The sequence below is a fragment of the Wasmannia auropunctata genome, unplaced genomic scaffold, assembly GCF_000956235.1.
Source record: "Wasmannia auropunctata unplaced genomic scaffold, wasmannia.A_1.0 LD335400.1, whole genome shotgun sequence".
NCBI classification, from domain to species: Eukaryota; Metazoa; Arthropoda; class Insecta; order Hymenoptera; family Formicidae; genus Wasmannia; species Wasmannia auropunctata.
In genome coordinates, this window is record NW_012027490.1 from 526,812 (window position 1) to 542,951 (window position 16,140).

Here is a 16,140-nt window from a genome sequence, read left to right on the forward strand (position 1 = left end):
GGAATGCCCTCTCGACTTTTGCCGTAATATAGTGTATGCAAAATATACGATTACGATTGTTTTACGGTCGGTTAAACCCGTAATGCACAGGGTGCATTATCAGTTGACGATTGTAGCAATAAAATTTGTAATAGCATTTATAAATTAATCGTGCGACCATTTTTCCCATGCTTTGAGTCAGTTAACTGCCCACAGAAACAGAGAGTACGTAATTTAAAAGTTTTACGATCGTGTGGCTTAGATATGCCCCGGAATCGATGAAAACGATTGATACGATCGTTAAGAGCTCGTTAGGACTTTTGTGCGGGCCGATGATCCTTGAAACCGGAAACTTCTATGCACTCTCACGTGTACTCGCCAGGTCTAAGTCGCAGGTGTTGGTTTCTAAGCGGCTAGGGGTGATGACTTCTTTCTCAAGCACGTGCGCGATGAGAATTTCCTGCCGAAGTCTCGTCTTATTTCCCTAACGCGCCTAAGACATTACTCGCGAAGGAATAAAGGGGATTAACCACCTGTAACACGAACGGATGCGGGAAGAAGAATCGTAACGTACTTTTCGTGCAACATTAAAGCCTCAGGTGACACGTTTGCGCGGACAGTTTCGTGTACTTGATGATTAATACTCGAACGGTTGACTTCTCGTTGTACAGAAGAAAAACAGCACGTGCTTGAAATGACGACACAATGACGTAACGTGCTGAATATAGATCACCCTTATAAGAAATACTGAGGATTCGCAATTTCGTATATTCTGATTAAAAACGCGCTACGATCATCATGTTTGTAATATTAGTAGAGGAGCTAACTTTTTTTTTATCTCGGAAGCATGATGGTGATCGATACGTTATCAATCTACGTCGCAATGTCAGAGCTTTTATTTTTCATGCGTTATATCGAACAATAATAACTCAATTCCAAAGCCGTTTCGACAAACGCCACGATCGCCGAGAGAATAAATTATTAAAGTCGAAGGAAGGAAGGAAAACGGCGACGTTTGAGAACAGGAAACGACGCCGACTACTATCGGCGCCATCGTCCGCCCCATTGGACAGTCTGCATACGTACCGGAATACGCTGATACTCCGCACAAGTGACGCAGTACAAAGCGACGAGTATCGAAGAGTATTCAACGACAACGATCTATTTAATTACATGTGAGGCTCCGCAGGTGTACCCTTCGTGGGGCTACTCCCCCTTTTCTCTCGCTGCCTCCTTGTTTTTTTCCTTATTTTAATTCGCCGTCTTACGTATCACATTCGTATAGTCGATCGTGCGTGAGAACTATTCCTGGAAACAATATCGAGGCGGAAAAGAAATGTCGTCGGACTGCCCGCATTAAGGACTGCCGCTAATTCACTACGGAAACAATAATCAAGCATCACACGCGCTCAAAGTTGTCGACGAGGAAACGCGCGCGATCGACCGTGTGAAATTTTGATCGTCTCGCTTCTCTTTGCGATGCCCACGATCGATAAGTCTTTCCTTGAAATCGAATCAACAATATCAGCACTGGTAGATACTGATAATAGTGAGTGACTATTAGAAAATAAAATATTTCATTTCTATTCATTTTTTTTATATTTTATATTATTTTAATTTATATTAACGAAATATTCCTTGCACATGTTTATAGAATAGTATTACTTAATAAAATTTCGCGTCCATTAGAATTAAAAGAAAAAAGCGTGAACCTTTGGATCGAAAAAAAACATTTTGACGAGTTCCTTTTCACGTGACGAGTTACATATTTGCATAATTCGTCGAGCCTTAAACATTGTCATCGCGATCAATTGAGACATGATTAACCCAACTGATCTCTACTGAATGGTCGAGCGAATTTTTGTACGAAGCATATGTCGCGCGTGCTTGAGCAACAACCGGCAGCTTGGGCAGGCGTTGATATGGAAAGAGATATTAGAGGGGAACCCAGTTATCCGAACTACGGACTCGGCAGGAAAGAGAACTGATACAATACCGCGTGAAAGGAACCGAAGGAACCGACCGATCGACGAGAAACCGCATTGGGCGCGACAGGTGGTCTTACATTGTAATGCATCGAATTGCAACAATGTATGATAATTATTGCCTTGCATGCAATAGCAAGGCGTAGAAAGGTAACGAACAGGAAGGGTTATTATCCGCCAATATTGTCCGCGAAATTGGAAGGTGGGGTAAGAAAGTCCTCTCGTCACGGAAGAGGGTTGCTTGTTGCTCAATCACACATGCCTCTCTGTTCGAAAGGAAGTTCGATTTTTTTTTCGAGCCGATGAATTGCAGAAAGTTCAATTTAAAAACTTATTTGAATATAAGAATTTGTACTTGATAATTTATTGACTTGTAATGACATTTTATATCAATTGCTCTTGGAAAAAAATAACAAAACAACTTTAATTTTGACACCATTATCGATTTACAATCAGATGCTGATGTTATTTTTTATAAAACACACTCGCTTCAAGCTAAGATCTCAAATAATAATTTGTCTTAGGAATTATTAATACGTAAAAATTGAATGAACAGAGCTAAAAACTAGAGATTCAATCTAATGTTTAAAGAGTACAAAAGTGTAAAAAAAAAACACTTTAGGAACGTGAAGCGCGTGCGCGCGTTAAAGAAAAATTGTGCGTGCTTACAATATTATTGAATGACAAGTATCATTGATATGTGAGCCGCAAGCTCACTAGCAGATGGTCTTGGTTTCCTCGAAAAAGCGTATAAAAGCTAATCATTCGGAAACGATGAAAGGGCATCGGAAATAAAGAAATACGCGACGATACGGTGGAAGAAGGGAGAAGAAGGAATAGGGAATAGGAAGGGCAGAGAGGGTAAGAAACAATATTCTTGCAAAATCTTGCTGCACGCACGACCGCAAACCGGCACACGCGGTAAAGTGATGCGCGCGGCACGAGGTACCGCGACGGTTGCCCGCATTTTTATTTCTTCGCCTTTTACCACCCTTCCTCCCCCTCTTTCTTCGTCCTCCTCCCTCCGCTACTTACGGACCGCGTGGACTCGACCGTTTTAGAGACGGTGCAAATAAAGCAGGTAAAAACGAGAGGAGGGCGAGGAAGGACGAGGGAAAGAGAGAATGAGAAAGGAGGATGGAGCGACGGTGGAGGGAGATGGTGGGGTGCAGCACGAGCCATTCGCCCCCTGCACCATCTGTTGCACCGTTGCATCGAAGACGTTGCGCCCGGGCTTCGCAGGGACACCATATGCTTACTGTATGCCGCGCCGATATTACAGGAGACTATGGCGCTTTTATTGTTTTAAATATCGTACCTGTCGCGCGTAGTGATTAAGGTTTCATAGCGATCTCCGAATATAGATGGTAATTCCATTGCAACGACCGTTGGAAAATCCGAGGACATACGCATTTGTAACCGATAGAATATACTGAATCACAGTTTATGAATTACTGATTGTTACATTACATTACATTATAGTTACACTACTATAAACCTAACGATTATTATATTGAGATTTGATTTTGATATTCTGAGAAACCACTTAAGTTCAAGACGATCGAATTACTTTGAGTACTATGGGCGCCCGATAAATCATTTGATGAGGATATAAAAAGTCTGTGACCTCATTTTCGAAAAACCAACTGCCCAGCTTTTATCCTCGTCCAACATGACACCGCAATCATGCATTAAAACGGAGAATATAATGAATATTTATAAATGAAAGATGCAAGATGGATATCGCGTACCGTTCCACATAGAAACCATTGCGTTTTCTTTGAAAGGGAAGTCGGTTGCCAATTATGCGCGTATATAGTTACTCAGAATAAAATCCAGTTGACTCTCTTATCACTTCTCTTGTCAGTTACAAACTGGAGAACGAAATGTCAATTCGAAGCAGAAACTGCACAATCTGTTTCATTAAATTTTTATTTTTATATATATTTTTAAAAAATGTTTTTTCTTATACCAGAGATTTGTATTATTTAATTAATAAATAAATATATTTATACATTTACAATGAGTTCATCAAAAAGTAATCAAAGCAGATAAATAAAAATCTGTAACACAGATGTATCAGATAATTACAACCGTGTGGAACGTCTGCCCGTTCGTCCTCAAAGATATTTAGCTAGAAGCGGATCATCGGTAATCTCACGAAATGAGTTTGTGAAATCGCATTCCTAGTCGCGTCATGGAACGACGCGCGTCGACATCAAAGGCGTTGCTGCTCGTTCCGTGGAACGAAACGAGGACGTTGATAAACATGTACGTGCACACGCACGAGTCTACGCACGAGCGAGTCCGAGGATGGCTTTTAGCTTCCCTTCTTCCATTTCTTTCCCTCTCTTTTTTCTTTTTTTTTTTTTACCTGAGCCACGTGGCGGCGCGTGCTGACTCCAGGGGACAGTTGCGAGGGCTCATCCGCCGCCGCCTCGCTCATCGTGTTTGATTCAGGGGTATACTTTTTGGGCAGGAGATAGAGAAAAAGAGGAGTATAAGGAACATTGGCGTTGAGAGGAATTATTTGTCGACGAAAGGATCCCGCGCGAGTTTCCAATAAGAAGATTGCCGTTCAAGACTTTTTTTTATCCCCGACGATAGCTGATATTCGTGGTCGTTGATCCATGGGTCTTCGGAAAACACGATTCAGCTATATGGACTTATCTTGTTAATCTTCTTTCCTTGCATCTTATTAACGCGCTATCTCTCGAATCTTCTTTACTACTAATGTTGGAATAACTGAGAGCTTCCTTTCTTTTTCTTAGCAAAAGACTTTTTTTAAGTGTCTTGTAAGTAAGATAAGCGAAGAACATTTAATTTTTTTTTAAATCATATATAAATAACGCAGTGATTTTATAAGCAGAACAAATTTGAAGTGAGCCGGCTGAAACCGATAGGAAAAGATGTAAAATTGTTCTATGACCGAGCATCTGTCCCGTATATATCGGTTTTAAAATCGTACATCTAACCCCATATAACCGGTCACGTGTTTCCTCCGATGTTTTATAATACCATTTGGTATTTGCTGTGGGTCGCGTGCATGGGAACTCATAACAACGAAGATACTCACACTCTTCTATGTCAATCATGAAATACGATCTATGTTCCAATCATTCCTATATACATAAATTGCCAATCCCCTTTCTGTCGCACGCCTTCTATGACTATAAAACATCATTATGAAATATTAATTAATTATTTATCATGTAGTTTATTTAGAGAAAAGCTTATTCAAGTGTAGCGCTATTTTTCACTATTCTACTAAGTTTCCATTTTTCTTTAAATATATCACATTATATGTATATCTTTATTGATTGCATCTGAATGACTTTTAGTCTGACGTCACAAGACAAACCAGAAACCGTTCAACGACCGTTAGGTGGAGAATCGTCGTACCGGAAACGTTTAACTTTCTGCGGTTCTCCCCAATTAATCCCCGGAAAATCGACTCTATCCCCTCGAGGTGTGAAATTCCGTTAGCCACATGGCACGCGAGTGTATTTTACGTAAGCTATTTGAGATACAAACACCCCGTGCTAATTTACCTCTACGCGACCTTTTCTCAAAAAGATGTTGAAAAAAATTTCAGTGTTACAAATTAATCGTATAAATATCTAAAATGATTTTTTAATGAAAATTATATTTTGCATGTGCACGTTATAGAACAGTTTTTCATTGTTTAAACTTGAGTCACTCTCGACGGAAGCATCTCGGATTCGAAAAATCGCAGGGAACAACAGACGTTGGCGATCGACACCGCTCCCGTAGGGGTGGATTTAGTGATTAGCAATTAACTTTGACCCTCCTGCTGGCCGCTGATGTCCGAGCGAGTGCTTCTTCTTTTCAACTATTTTTCTACCCTCGGCCCATCGTCCGCCGATTTCCGTTCGTCGGAAACGTCATGTGGCACATTAATTGGATCCGCGTGGAATAAAAGGAGACTTCTACACAGCGAACTTAGAAGCGAACCGTTCTCCATTGAGATATAAATAGCGGGAACATGACAGTGATTGACGTCAATAAACGGCACATCAAAAGTCATAGCGAGTATACATTCTGACTTACATATACTGTAATTAAAATATGAAAATATTGTGTGTGCGTGTTTGTATATAGATTATAATATACACCTGATAAATTGATCAATAGAACATTTTAAGCATAACGTACGCAACATGTTAATTAATATAGAATTATGCAATACAAATCATTCGATAATGTTATCAGCTTAACCTCCATCAGAACGACTTTCTCTCAATGAATAATAATTATAATAAAGTGTTATTTTGGACAAGATCCAAACAAAATTATATGACGTAGTTTTGATACTATCTTTGATCGTGTATAAAATTAGATACATAATAATTTTACAAATATTTAATAAAATTATTAAATTTTTAATTTACTTTTCTACATTTTTGAACTTTATTTTTTCACTATTCTACATTTTTTTATTCTAATATAAAAAATCAAACTCCATTTCCTTAGTTTTGCTAAATTTACAATTGAAGATAACTATTTATTTGGTATTAATAAACGCCAAAAAATATACGTGTTAAAATAATATAATTATATAATCAATTATTTATAATCATATTCTAATCAGAAATTGGTCGTAGTCTTTTGCAAGTTATCATTAATCTTTTAAGGTATACTGAACAATTGATGAAAAACTTTGAAAAGACATAATGGAGAGATGTAATGCCAATGTGTCCAAAGGAAAAAGATAGAGAAAGTCGTTTGTGGTACCCCTTCACCTTCTCAGACGATGGTAGCGTGGTGACAAATTAAAATGGCTAAGAGAAGCAGGTGATGCTCTTGGTAGCTCATTTATCTTGTACGTTGGTCGGTTTTTAAATATGGTTATGCGAGACCTCAACGCATGAGCATGAATAAAGCCGATTTTTTGTTCTTATTTGATGGAAGTTTTGCGATATTGTAATAAATGGTGATGCATACGTAACGAGATAAGTATAACATATCATTACAAAAAACGCCGTTTTTATCTCGTCTTTTATCTCTCATTTACAGTTTTTGGCAATTTATTTACTTGAATTAATATTCAAATATTTTCTAGATAATCAAAGTATATAATATATAATGATAATTTAGCAGGAAAAGAATTAATTATCTTTAAATTGCAATGTTTTTCGTACATTTTACTTTCGTTTACGCTACGATTTGAGTTTATAACTAAAATAATTAAAATCAGCAAAGATTTTTTGTCTCCTGATAAAATATAATTGTTTTTGTCCATCTTATATCTGCACGTAAAAATGAATATAGATTTAATCATTCACTGTTGCACGTCTTACTCTAATTAAATAAACACATATGAAATGAAATGATAAATGACAGTATAATAAAAATATAGTATTGTTGCTAAAACTAATCAATCTTTCTCGATTATATCGTAAAAATATCGGGAATATCGTTATTATCGCGTCAATACAGGTACGCATTAAGCGACGCATACGTCTGGGAACCGAAGCAATCATCGACAGCATTGCCACAATAACAGCCGTCCAGATCGTCCGAAGATTCACCCGTGTTCGCGTTAGCCGAGGGTGAATCACCCCAGGGATTTGGGTGGTGTTTAGCACGCTCCAGCGAATCGAAGCGTCGTCGTGGTTAGAACGAGAGATTCGAGCGGTAATATACGAAAGTGGAAGAGGGATGGGCGAGAGGTGGAGGACCAACGGTGCGTGACCCCCTCTAGAAGGGTCAAGTACCGGAAGTAGGCACCGAACGCAATGCCCCCCGAAAGCAGTGGGTCACGTGGATGAACAACAAATTAACCGGCGTCGAAGCATCGCGGCCCGCTCGCCCCACCAGCGGCCAAAAACCTATCTACCCCTCTGATAGGCATCCCTGAACATCCCTCGGCTTACGTATCCTGGCACCATATGCTACGCAGGTGAAGAGACTGTCCAGCCTGACACTGGCGGAACGACTTTGCCATATTATCGGAGTCCTCAGATACAACTTCGAAATGACGATACATGCGTGATATACGATGAGTCCGAATAACATTGACGAACTCATGTACGAATTACTTGCTGAATTTATAGTAAGCTTTTTCCTCGAGAAGAGATTTGATTCAGTATCGTCTTTCACTTTTACAGTTCTCGATATTAACTATCTAAGTGTAATTATTAAAATTAAAATTGTTTTACGCACGGTACAATCTATGCAAGGTCGAAGAAATGCAAAATTCTAAGAAGATTCTAATTTTCAATTTAATATTTAATTCAGGACAGCTACTCTAATTTCAAATATTTCGTATTATGCGTGGCTTTTAAATAAATGAACGAGAGACTTTAACTTTTATATTATGCATATTAAGGTAATTAACCAAAAAGAAGAATCATAACGAAGATTTAAGGTAATAAAAAAGAGAATTATTTTTGGTATATTAATTCAGTCCCATTATACCCCTGTCCTGTCCCGATAAAACTAAATGCCCGCTTTTGTAGGCACGAATCCGTTTATGCTTCCCTATCGCATCTATGAGGGAACTTTCGGGAGGCGCATAAATTTCTACATTAGCATTAGGAGGCGTGTGGAATGTATGGCATCGCGAGAAGTTTAATTTGAACGGCTTTGTTCCAGCAGTTGATACAGCTGTGGAGAACGAGCTCCGTGGGATTAGATCGAGGATTATGTCTGAAAGAAGGTGAAAATTTCTGTTATGTGGTCCTCGCTGGCGACCGAATGTATTTATTGTACAAGCGATGAGATGACATGACGACTCTCGTTTATGTGCTCTTTGATAAATCGTATCAAATCCTTACAGGGGAGTAAACGCAAGACGCCGCCAGACACCAATCGAAACGCGGAAACCTATTTGTAATCCAGGTCCATTCGACCGACGACGCGTGTTCCGGTTCTTATGCAAATGAACCCGCACGTCGTCGCTGTGGACTATACGTACACATACGTGCGACGAGGTCACGGCGCAGTAATATTTAAAAAAAAAATACATAGTGCTTTATTAAGGTAGTTGCATATTAATGAATATCTAAATACATATTTTTAACATTAGAGATTTTTAAGAAACGTGGAAGCTTGATTAATTTTTATCCTATGTATATGTACGAAAATATAGCATATATATAATGTACGAATGCATACAGAAAAAGGCAGCAGGTATTTCAAATGTCGTCAAAATGATGATCCTATAATTAACATATCTTCTGCGTTAATGAATTTATCAAAGTTTTTATAAATGTGGAGAAAAAAGACACGATATTATATGATACTTCAATTTACGAACATCATATACATATATTATATATGGTGATAATTTAAAGAGAAATGCCAATATAAATTAAAATAATGTTTCTAGTAATAAGCTGATAAATCCATTTTGAAATAAATTTTATACACTGTATAAATCTTTAGCAGTTTACCATATTCAATTAACATATGACGCATATACTTATATGTATATGTATATGTATATGTGTGCGCGCGCGTGTACACACACGCACAGAGCGAAGCTGATACGTCGGGTATTCCCACGTGATAAATCAACACTCATCGGCAATACCTTCAACAGGCAAAACTATCGCGTTTTTAGCAGATCCTTTAACGATTCGCAATACATTGTTGGCGACGCTCTTTTGTTAGCCTCGTCGCTTTTGAGAGACTGATAAACGGTAACAGCTTTAAAAACGGTCCTTCAATCTTTGATCCAGGTGGTCCCGCAAGCAAGACTTGCCGCAAGTTTCGTTTTGAAAGAACGGTAGCCGACGAAAAAAAAAAGTGTCTCGGGCTCGATTTGGGATAATTGGGAATCTCGCTTTCCTTTACCTCTCTGTAATAATCGGCGCATTTAGTAGTGACGTAAGCAAAGGCAGATGGCCCGTACTTGTGTCATCGCGGGCACCCGATGAAGGAAATTAGTCTACTTTTCACCGAGTGTGCCAGATTACCAGTGCGCGTCACTCACATCACGTTTTTACAGCAGACCGCATACGTCTCGCTGCGTTTCTTTATACGCGACGATGCATGCGTTACAAAATTTCACGTTTGCAGCCCGAAATGTATCATAAACTTTCAATCGTATACAATGATTTTATATTTAATTGTCCTCCCATATTTCATAATTAATAACGAACAGTAATTTTCAGTGAACCGAATATTTATATGTATACGTTCAATTTAAATGTAAAATATTCTGTTTTGTCTGAATTTCATGAGAGCGACGTTATACTCACGACGAACAAATGTTGCAACTATAAAATACGCGAATTGTTAGCAATGACACTTGTAGTGTTCGTTTAAAGGCATTTTCTGCGGGACCGCAACAGAAAAGTATGTACAAAACGCACTGCACAGGTGGTACTGCAAAAGAACCACCTGCATCTATCGCGGCTATGAACCGCGCGAACGTCCGTTTGTAATAGTACAATAATAAATAATGCAAATTTAGTTGATTTTCTATATTAGGAATATCTATATTAGGAATAATTTTATATATTATTCTTTAATTATTATTGTTTAATTATTATAAAATATTTTAGTGTTATATTGTATAAAAAAATTATTTTATTTTAAAATGTATATTAAATATACTATCTACTTTTCGCTCAATATTTTATATTTGCAAAATGCATTATTTTCAACGTAATAACATTTGTAATTTGATCATCTTATAATTATGTAGGATTTATTTTAATATTGAAATGATTAAAATATGATAGTGCACACGTCCCCGAAAGCCAATTAATTCCACTAAAATGAGAATATCATTTAATGGAACAGTTGCTGGTTACGGAAGTACCCGAGTGTCGAGAAATCTTTCGGCTGCCAAGAAGAGAAGTTCGGAAATCATAATAACATACTCTCGAACCTTTATGCATTTTACGACCGGAGAAGGCGGCAGCAGCAATCTCCTTTAATATATAATCTTCAGCATTACCGTTTCATCGGGCCCGAAAAATGGACCGACGCGATGTTCTTAAGAATCCCCATATGGAAACTTGAACGAAATTCGCACGCATTGATACTCAAAACGCGTACTCGATCTAAATAAAATTTGCTCTTCCAAAGCGACTGCCTTTGCTAGTACATACAGAAATAATTCGAAAACGCATTAAACATGAACACACAATCCCGAATTAACATATCAAATTTTAAATATTGTTAAATATTACACGTCTGTATTCCGAAAATTCTGGTATATATATATTTATTATTTTTTAACCGCGCAGTTACATGCATGGAAAACATTTTTATGTATGTATGAAGCAATCTTTAATTGTGCACATAAATTTTTGTCGTGCGATAAGTCGACGCGTAATAATTCTGAACTTGAAATACATTTGCATTTCTCAACACAGTTTATGTCCGCTGATCGTTTTTTCTAAAATTTAAACGAGCCTCTTGAGAAATTAAGTTGAAAGAATTTCATGCGAAATACTTGTAATCGCCCGATTATTATTGAATGATTCGAACTGTCGCGCTGCCGTTTATAATACATTTGTAGCCGGAACGCGTAAAATTATTGCTAACATAAAAAAAGACTTTAGCTTGGTTAATATTTATCGACTAATTAAGCGGAAAAAGGTTTATCCAATGTGAAACGTAATGGGCAATGCGTGCAGGGAAAAGGGAAAAAACTTGAACATGTGTGAATATTGAATTCACGAGCAATGTGTATACACTTTATATGCAAATATGCAAACACATATACAGAGCTGAGATGCAATTATTCGATTTATAATACACATTTTTTTCATTAAAAAAATTCTTCAAATTCACATAAAAATTTACATAACTTTCTTCCGGGCAAATATTAAATTCGTATCGCAAGTGTAAAGTATAATTATCTCATATAAAAATACAGGCTCGAAAATGGGCATAATTTAATGAGACAATCATTTTAATTCGATAATTGATATTTTACACTTTGCCGATGACGCATAAAATAATTTTCAAGATATTTATAATTATATTTGTAATTAGTTTCTCCAGTAACTGATTTTTTAAGTGTTTTGAATAATGAAGAAAACATTGAAATAATTGCATCAAGCCACGAAGAGATTTTTACGTTATTACTATTTTTTTAAATATTTTTCTATTTATTTTTTATATTATTTTTCATCTTAAATCTGCATATTATATACAGTTATTGGTATATCTATTGGACCTAAAAAGATCTCTAAAAAGATCTCACTCATCGAAACTCCGATCTTTGCAAAGTTAGGGCTTTATTGAATTTTCAATAAAATTCTGATTTTTCTGAGCCCAGTCTCCAGATGATTGATAAAATTGATTCTTGAACGCCATTAAACCGGTTTTATTTCAAACGCACTCGCGTTACCCCAATGATTCCGCGAGACCCAATTTCATGAAGCTCGTGCCGGGTTCGCGTCACCCACTTCCGCCGGTTGATCAGATATACGCAGAAGTGAGGAAAACCGGCGTGCCCTTCGTTCACGCAGGTTGCATCCGCGACGGACGGTACGCGCGCATATCTGTTACGCACATATGTGTACGTTATATGCGTGCATACGCGTGCAGACCGCGGTCGGCGATGAGAGATCGTCGTCTGAAAATTGCAGGGGTAACCCCGACGTGCGCGCCTCAAAAACTGGGTCAAGTATATGATAATAAATAATCTGCGCTTATACTCGATCCGGTTTAAACGTACAGCATTCTACATATTCGGTTCGCATACATGCGTCATTGCATGCGTAAAACTCCAAAGCTACGATAAATTCATCAATCTGCAGTTTCTATCTAACTACATTTACTAATAAAATCCTAGGCGAGAATAAGGTCCATTTCTATTATTGTGGATTAACTTTAATCTCAGTTTAACTTGCTCTCTATCTTTTTCTGATTCTTAAAACTTATAGAAAAAAATAAAAACTAATTGTAAATTAAACCGAGATTAAAGTTATAATCTACGTTAGTATAGAAATGAAGATAAATAAAATAAATGTGCATATGTTTGAGATTCATGAGTTGATTTGTGAAAAGAAGCTTGAATTAAATAAATATATTAAGGAAATTTAGTAAAAACATTTTGAAAAAACTCTTAACAATTTATAGAAACTTGCAATGTGTTCATTTGCACATATATAAATCTATGTGCACGCAATGTGCACGTATGATTCGGTATACACGAGCTTGCATGTCTTCAGCTGTCTCCCTATTTAATTGCGTCTCAGGAGAAAAGGAGACCTCCGGTGAGGAAGAAAGAGAGTCAGTAAGACTCCGTCTGTGCACGACACTTATTTTTATGCCCACTCATTTGCACCCGCTTATGGTCGGGCACGTGCTACCCGGATCGATGAAAAGTGGTATTGTGTTGTACTCACAAACCCCGTAAATGCATTTAATGCCTATCGATTCCTCCATTAATTATCTCATGATAAGTTTACATTTTATCGTGGTATAATTAAAGCATTTTTGTTATGCTAAGCTCCAAAAAATAGAACAAGCGTTTTTACGATGTAAATATCACGTCTCACATTGTGTACGTCTCACATTTTAAACAACGCATTAAAAACGGTATAAAAATTATATTGGCATTTTTTCAACTTTATATAATAATAAAATTATTTTTGTTTTTAATCTTCGATTTAAGCGATTTTTTCTTAATAATTTCTCAAAATTTTCATTAAATTTAAGTATCTGAATATTATTAGAGCGGCCCTCTTTCATTTCGTACCGTAGATTATAAGAGACCGAAGGGCATCGCGTTCAGCCATGAAAACTGCAATAACGTTAAGAGGCTTAATCCCATACCATGACAGCGGTACGACGCATCGCAAATTTAAAATTACGCTGACAACTCACTCCGATAAGCATCCGACGACGAAGCAACAAATTGGCCATCGGCAGAATGATGCAAACCGCAAGCCGCATAATGTTCAAGGAAAAACAATGATAAATTATAACTTTATCCCCGAAAAATATTTGGGGTTAATATTGCTGAAGAAATAGGTATCATCGTGCATCGGTCTGTTTGCCATGCCGATTTGCATCGTAAATAAATAAGTATATACACTTGAAAACGAGGTGTGAGACCGATCATCAGTTTGATGATACTGGTTCGCATCACTAAGGTTCGCTATATAATATATCGCTGCATAAAAGACTTGAAACGTTTACAGCATGGAAAAGGATTGCGTATAAGAACGTGAATATAAACCAGACTTTTCATTGAGAACTGAATGCCTTTTTCATCTGTTATCTAAGCAGAACTCGTCAATTTTATCTTCGAGTGCATAATTAACGGTATTTTTGTAATTGATATTTATGTAATTAATTTACAAGAGAATTATAAATTTTTTTATTTTCCTCGAGATCTCTATAGCTACGCTCGCGTTGTCTCTACAAATTCCACAGTTGGAAGCCATGCGGCATAACGAAAAATAGAAGGGCAATAGATAATTCATACACCTGCAATTCTTCGGTCACTGTAAAAGGCTGTTTTCTAACAAGGTACATAGAGTGTAACACTGCGTCCAACACAAAGTATTTCTACTGTGACACAGTGTTACACTGCTCGACATTGTAAAAAGCTAAGTATGAACCACGATGTAAGAATAATTCTTACACAGTGATTCTAATTGTTCCAACAAGTATGTTACTCAGTGGAACACATTGTAATGTCACTGTGTTCCACTGGGTAATCTTAGCCATGTATCCTAGCTGGAAAACAGCCACGGTCACTTTCGCGTAACGTTTTATTCGTATCTCTGGGGGACGGTACGCGCTACGTGTATATGTACATACATGGATGCGTTGTATCTTTAATCAAATAAGAAACAAAGACGAGAGGAACAGCCGATGACTCGGGCTTTTCCAGGCTAAAAGAACGTCGAACAGCTGGCGCAAGGTGCCCCCTTTCTGCGTTCCTGCCGAAAGTCCGCTTGTTGGGCGCAACCTTGCGCAGTGTTTCCTCACAGCCACGTGCCAACCGAACCCCCGAGCTCACGAGTGTAAAAAGCTCGAAATTCGTCACCTAATTGACGGATGAACATTATGATACCTCAGCGATCCAACATCGCGATTTCTATCTTTCTTAAAATTGAATTAATGGCCGACGTTTTGTTCCTATTTCGTCGTACCTCTACAAAATATGCGTTTCTTTTTTTGTGCTATATATAATGATTGTGAATTAATAATAATATATAATGAGTTAATAACAAAAACAAAGTTCAGCATTTTTTAGCTACTACTTTATGTGTGTGTGTGTGTCATAAAATTTTAAAATAAAATTCTAGGTAAAAAATCTAGATACCCAGGTAGCACAGAAAGTTCAAAAAGAATGCAATTAGTTAAGTTTATTTTCATAAATGCAAAAAGAATTTTTAAACTCATTGTCAGAATTGATAACGCATACAATTGGATATATGAATAAATTCTTTTTGAACTCTGTAAACTATATATTGACATATATCAGTAATTCTAGCTCTTATTTCACGTTCTTACTGTAAAATGTAATCGCGTTTTCAAAAAGCTTTATCTCAATGATACGCGTGTTATACTGGAGATCAAGCTCCACTGTTTTACTGACAATTTGTATGTCATATATGTATGCGTGCAAAATTGCTGTAGTAGTATGTAGTGATGTGATATATGTTTACTATTGCATCAATGTTGCACACATACATACGTACGCATTTTCATACAATGTTTTCTCTCATATTAAAACGCTTAGGTTCATTATAATTATAAAAGCACAGTACTATTGTTTCATGTAAGCCCCAATGCGACTGAAGCTTGTTTTATACGTACAAAATATAACTCTTATTATCAATCAAATGTTGTTACGAGTCAATGCTAGAAGTTGATAACAAAATTTAACTGTAATTTTCACAAATTTTTTGTTTTTCATACAAAATCGTTTTATACTCGCATTCCGTTAATATCTATATAATTTAATTTTAAAAAAGGATTTTTAAATTTGTAAAAGAAATATGAAAACATTATACAAAAATTAGTGCGTTTCGTGAGTAAAATAGACGCATCCTCTCCTTATATAAGTCCCATATATATGCAGAGGTCGCCAACGTCCGAGAAATCGGACATATAATGAAGAATATATGTAGACTTAATTACTTCTAATTTTGCAACTTATCTATTTGTTTCGTATAATGTTTTTAAAATACACTATCAGATATAACTTAGCGTTTAATTTAATTTT